The following is a 6924-nucleotide window of genomic DNA, read 5'->3' as shown; positions in this document are numbered from 1 at the left end:
TACAATTTAGACTGAGTCATGGCTGTCAACTGGGGAGTTGTAAACGAGGTGTGTTTGGCCAGTGTGTTTGGCCTTTTAAGTGTGACACATATGTAGTGATAAATGCTTCACCTGACCACTGTTCCTAAATAAAAAAAGTTTTCTGCATCGTCAGTCATTTTTTCCAAATAATTACCAATATTTCATAAATTCTTCATGTCAACTTAAGAGCACAGCTGTATGTTGAGTGTCAGCTTTGCTTGGTTCATCTTACTGGGGGGCAGCTACATGGATGTCGGTGCAGTCCACAATCATTTTGCAGTTGAAGGCAGAATGAATTTATTATTGACTCAGAATGAAGCACAACTTCATGTCATACAATACATTGACTTTATTTGTAACTTTAAAAAAATAAAGCATTTATTGGCAAGCAGGACCTACAGGAACAGAGAATGGTGATGGATGGAGCTGGGAAGAGAGAAGAATAAAGAAAACAGATCAACTTTATTATCGGATATTAAAAATTCAATTTCAAAACAAGTTGCCGCTCCTACAGTTTTCTAGTATGTAAAGATGATTTCACATTACCTATGCAAAATATCACACTCAATACATGTGTCTCTCTGGGGGGTGCGTTGTGCCTTTGATGTATACAAATAATATACCATAACCAAATACTATTACGTACAGTGGAAATCAGGTTGCCAGAGCAGGTCAGTCCAGTGTGCATGTTCCTCAGGGTCTCAGCAGTTACAGGTGAGGTAAAGAAAATAAAAGAGAAAAAGGTCAGTAACAACACTTTAAAGTAACAACACTGAATAATTATCTCTTTTAATAATTTTCTCTCAGTAATCACTCAACTACTGTCTTTCCAACAAACAGATTGACTCACCCTCACTGTCATCACAATGAAACACGTCCAGAAGAATGTCATGCAAAGCTGCCTGCCTGCCTGCCTTCCTTCGACTCTCCCTGAACTGCTTCCTTAGCACCCGGTGGAGGGCGCAGTAGGCCACTCTTCAAATGTTTCACGAAATACTTACCATGATGACTACTCTTACTGTTTAACATTTTGGTGTACTTCATGTAATAAAATAATAACTTAATGGTAAGGCTACTAAAAATGACAAGGCTAAGTAATGTAATGCTAACTAACGTGCTCGCTACTCGTCGCTACTAGCTAGGTAGCTAACTTGACTATGTTCCATGCACAACATGTATATTACCTATGATATTACCTGATATGTCTGATCCAGCGACTCCTGTTCCTTTCATAAGAGGGGAAGCGATAGAACGAGCAAGTGGTATGATCACTTTTGTGATTACAACATTGTACAAAGCACACAGGCATCTTGTAAAAGTGAATTTATTGGAGCAATCTCTTATATTTATTGGAGGGAATAAATCAGTTATGAAATCTTCTTCTTCGCTTTAATTACGAGTCGCAACCACTTGGAGCATTATCGCCTGTGACATCACATACGTGACCTAGAATGGGATTTGGGATTTGTAGTCTTTGTAGTCGCTTATTTTTCATAGTCTTATATTTCAACAGTTTTACGACAAAATGTGACTTTTTTGACATGGAAATGATTGTTTAAGATTGACAAACATCATATGTGTAGTTCGTGGCACAATTCAAACGGGATCAAAAGATAAGTTTTCTCTCTCCATTGAATTCAATGTATAATTTTTCACTTCCGGGGTCCCATGGACCGGAAGTAGATGGGCGAGACTTCGCCTCTCTATAGAGAGGCGAAGTCCCTCCCCTTCCGGGAGCCTCCATGGGACCCCGGAAGCGGAAAATTATACATTGAAGTCAATGGAGAGAGAAAAGTCATCTTTTGATCCCGTTTGAATTGTGCCACGAATGACACATATGATGTTTGTCAATCTTAAACAATCATTTCCATGTAAAAAAAGTCACAGTTTGTCGTAAAACTGTTGAAATATAAGACTATGAAAAATACGCAACTAGAAAGACTACAAATCCCAAATGCATTCTGGGACGCGTAAGTGATGTCATAGGCGATAATGCTCCAAGACTGGTTGCGACTCGCAAAGCAAAGAGGAAGAAGAAGACTGATTTATTCCCTCCAATAAATAAGAGATTGCTCCAATAAATTCACGTTTACAAGATGCCTGTGTGCTTTGTACCAGGTTGTAATCACAAAAGAGATCATACCACTTGCTCGTTCTATCGCTTCCCGTCTTATGAAAGGACCAGGAGTCGTTGGACCAAACATATCAGGTAAAATACATGTTTTGCATGGAACATAGTCAAGTTAGCTACCTAGCTAGTAGCGAGCATGTTAGTTAGCATTACATTACATTACTTAGCCTTGTCATTTGTATTAGCCTTAACATGAAGTAAACCAAAATGTTAAACAGTAAGAGTAGTCATGATGGTAAGTATTTTGTGAAACATTAGAAGAGTAGCCTATCCCCCCCTCCACCAGGTGCTAAGGGGGCGGGAGGTAGGCTAACGCCACATTAGCATGTTTTCTACTTAATGCTATTTGCACAAATGGTTAACATTGAACATTAAAATATCAGGCAGTTCAGGGAGAGTCGAAGGAAGGAAGGCAGGCAGCTTTGCATGACATTCTTCTGGACGTGTTTCATTGTGATGATAGTGAGAGTGAGTCAATCTGTTTGTTGGAAAGACAGTAGTTGAGTGATTACTGAGAGAAAATGATTAAAATAGATAATTATTCAGTGTTGTTACTTTAAAGTGTTGTTACTGACCTTTTTCTCTTTTATTTTCTTTACCTCACCTGTAACTGCCGAGACCCTTAGGAACATGCACACTGGACTGACCTGCTCTGGCAACCTGATTTCCACTGTACGTAATAGTATTTGGTTATGGTATATTATTTATATACATCCAAGGCACAATGCACCCCTCAGAGACACACATGTATTGAGTGTGATATTTTGCATTGGTCATGTGAAATCATCTTTACATACTAGAAAACTGTAGGAGCGGCAACTTGTTTTGAAATTGAATTTTTAATATCCGATAATAAAGTTGATCTGTTTTCTTTATTCTTCTCTCTTCCCAGCTCCATCCATCACCATTCTCTGTTCCTGCAGGTCCTGCTTGCTAATCAATATTCATATTTTTTTACACAATTACAAATAAAGTCAATGTATTGTATGACATGAAGTTGTGCTTCATTCTGAGTCAATAATAAATTCATTCTGCCTTCAACTGCAAAATTATTGTGGACTGCACCGACATCCATGTAGCTGCCCCCCAGTAAGATGAACCAAGCAAAGTTGACATACTCAACATACATCTGTGCTCTTAAGTTTATATGAAGAATTTGTGAAATATTGGTAATAACAGGTTTAAATGATTATTAGTAATTCATTATATAATTGAGCAGACAGGGAGCCAGACGAGAAAAGCAGAATATGCAGCTGCCATTTTCCAAATGGAAAAGAGAAAGGGCCAAGTGTATTTGAGTGGACAAAAGACAAATCCCAAATACGAAAAATAAAATTATACAATTGACAGATATTTATACAAATATATATCCTATATACACCATGTATAATGATGGTGTATGATCTAGAAGGAAGTGTGGTAGATAAGTAAATATAGAGTTACATACAGATCCATGTTACAGCAAAAGATGGAATAACTAAGAAGCACGCAGTATAATAATAATTACACGCAACAATTAAATAACTGCTCAGCATCTCCACCACAATCCCAATCTGCTGTGGCCTGTTTTCCTCCCCTCTGCATAACACCCCATCACACATACGAAACACAACGCAGAGTCCGAGGGTGTTAAGAGTATGTTTATTTAAATGTCCTCCTCTCTACTGGCCAACACAGGGAGCATATGCTGGGTGTAGAATTGTTCCAGAAGGAGGAGATTTCCATGCCATGCGTCTGGGGATGGGGATGGGGATGATGATCGCCTCCTTCGTGGTCCACAGTAGCAGAGACTCCGGTCTGTGATGTGCAGCTGTTATATAATATACAATACATTTTTGAAAAACATTTGATCAACAAAAAAGGATTTGGTCAGGATCTAGAGTCAGTGTGTAGTTTATTAATTAATCAATGCTCTCTACATTAGGAAAACACATACCAGTGTACCAGAGGGAGTCAAACACAGCTGTGCCTAGATAACCAAACAAATTGACAACAGGGATGCAAACTCATCAGGTATGAAAAAGGTGACAAGGATCCGAGCCCCCTGACCCCACAGAATATCGGCTTTAAAATTAGGAATAACAGAGTATTCTAGCAGTCAGAACAACTAAAGCAGCAGTGTTAATAATAACAGAAACTCCAAAGAGTCACATCTAATAGAAATATATAAAAAGCATTTATTTTAATTGTGTAGCAGTCAATTTATAATTTTGGCAGCACTGTTGAGCATTTTGAAAATGTATTTTCATGCCTCTGTGCAAGGCTTAGTCTTTCTATCTTTATAGCCACTGGTGTACAGTAACTAAGTTCATAAACTCAACAAGTACTATAATTGGGCACAATTTTGAGATACTTGTACTTGTACTTGACTTAAGTATTTCAATGTTTTGCTACTTTGTACTTCTACACTACAGTTCAGAGGTAAATGGTGTACTTTTACTCCACTACATGTATTTAATCCCTTTAGTTACTTTACAGATGTGGATGAATGATGTGAAATATAATCAAGTGCTAAATCAGACTTTAGTTCCACCTGGAGTAAATCCACAAGCTACCCTGCAGTATACAAAGTCATTCAAACTAGCTGCACCTTTACCAGCTTTGATAACACTTTAATGATCAATCATTATAAAACATATCATATCTATTATTCTGAAATGGACCAATCTGCACAATGACTACTTTTACTGTCGCTACTTTCACTATATTTTGATCATAATACTTTTCTAATTTTACTTGAGGAACATTTGGAATGCAGGACTTTTACTGTAACAGAGTATTCCTACACTCTGGTACTTCTACTTTTACTCAAGTACAAGATCTGAGTACTTCTACTTTTACTCAAGTAGCCTACAAGATCTGAGTAGGCTACTTCTACTTTTACTCAAGTACAAGAACTGAGTACTTCTACTTTTAATCAAGTACAATATGTATACTTATACCACCTCTGTTTATAGCCTATGAAAAAAACGATTAGAAAACGAAGGCTAAAGCTAACGTTAGCAGATAGTGACAATGTATGCTAGTTAGCTAGCTCAACCATAATATTGCGACGAGAAAAAAAAACTTTTCATTGCACATCACGCTCTGCCGCTCCGACAGGGAGCTCTACTCTGAACACCTGAACGGCCCGTTCTAACAGCTGTTCACCAGCGGTCCAGTCCTGTGCCACAGTGACTCCGGACGCACAGTTAATATTAACGAACGCACCGTAGGTAATGTAGCTGCTGAAGCTAGACCATCATTGCCGAGCAGCAGAGGCTTATTATACATCATTAGCAGAGCCGACAGGCAGGAAGACTCGAGCACACAGCTCGCGCTTCATTATAATATATAAAAAAAGCTCGCGGCCGCACATTAATCCGGGTCCCAGACCCCCTCCCATACCCCAAAATATTTTTATTGCAGATCTACATGAATCACACAAACGACCTATTTTGGATTCAAAACGGAGAATTTCGCCGAAAGGTGACAAGTTTGCCTGGACAAGATAACCTAAATCCTTGAATCTACACACAGCAAATAAACTCAAATGACACAACGAGATCACACATATAGTCGATATAAAACTGGCCGCTTCAATCTGAAGAGCAACTAAAACAAAACACGGGAGTGTATCTTGTTCTTGTGAACACTAATGTTATCCACAGCATACACAGACACCACGAAGTTCTTAAGGAGAAAACTAGTTGCTAAAACAAAACACGTTAGTGTACCTTGTTAGCTAGCTGACATTAACCTTAAACATTGCACTCATATTATTCACTGAAACCTTGTAAAGCCGGTCCCGCATGCTGGCTCTTACAGAACCGCTCCCTTTCGTGTAGGCCTATGTACAGCTCTCAACATGCCCAGACTTGTAGTGATTTTCACCTCGTTTTATACTTTTTCGCCTCATTCTGAAAGAAACAGGTGAAATGTACTAACGTGACAGCTATCTTTGTGATGGTGACGCGTATTGTGCGAGACCAGAGACCTGTAGTTCACTGAGCGGTTTCACACAAAATAAATTGTAACTTCACAGTTTTACGACACATTTTTATTTTTTTGACTTTTAAAATGTTCTTTTAATTTGACAAATATCATATGTGTCATTCGTGGCACAATTCAAACGGGATCGAAAGATGACTTTTCTCTCTCCATTGACGTCAATGTATAATTTTCCGCTTCCGGGGTCCCATGGGTCGGAAGTAGATGGGCGGGACTTCGCCTCTATTCCCTTTTTTCAAAACGTTAGCCACATGCTAATGCTAACCGGAAATGAAGAATTTTCAGAATAAAAGTGTTAAGTTAATAGTTAGTGTGAACTTCCGGTTTTTTCAGAATAAAACTGCTTTATATTAAAACCCTGTATTTAATTTAAATTACGTCATATCAACATTGATTTTAATTTCTTACAGTAGGAGAGGTTTTGGGGTTTAGGTTTGGGAGGGAGGAAGGAAGATTAGGATTAGGTAAAAAGGTAGGGAGTGGTTAGGGTTAGGATTCGGGGAAGGGAAGGGTTAGATTGAAGGGAGGGAAGAGAACTGCTACCCCGGAAACAGGATGCAACGCGTCATCAATGAAGCTCGTCACGTGCCTCAAAGGTTGAGAAGGAGGGGCCGTCCCGTGACGTGTCTCAAAGGTTGAGAAAGAGGGGCGATCTTGAGGTTGAGAAGGAGGGGCGTTTGGTACTGCGCACTGCAGTGAGGGGCTTCTAAAAAAAACAGAAATTCTCGTGCACAACCAGTTAAGCTTTTATTCTGAAAATCCTTCATCTCCGGTTAGCATTT

The 6924-nt window shown here is 38.9% G+C and overlaps 1 long non-coding RNA gene across 1 annotated transcript; it reads left to right on the top strand.

The window, feature by feature from the left end:
* Positions 1–2773: 2773 nt before the first annotated feature.
* Positions 2774–3193, top strand: LOC307034253. The gene is made up of 2 exons (XR_013806847.1): positions 2774–2824; positions 3045–3193. It is a non-coding gene; the product is annotated as an uncharacterized lncRNA (long non-coding RNA).
* Positions 3194–6924: the final 3731 nt, after the last annotated feature.

The sequence above is a fragment of the Notothenia rossii genome, assembly GCF_949606895.1.
Source record: "Notothenia rossii genome assembly, chromosome: 3".
Classification (NCBI taxonomy): Eukaryota; Metazoa; Chordata; class Actinopteri; order Perciformes; family Nototheniidae; genus Notothenia; species Notothenia rossii.
This window is presented reverse-complemented; position numbering and strand designations above follow the sequence as displayed.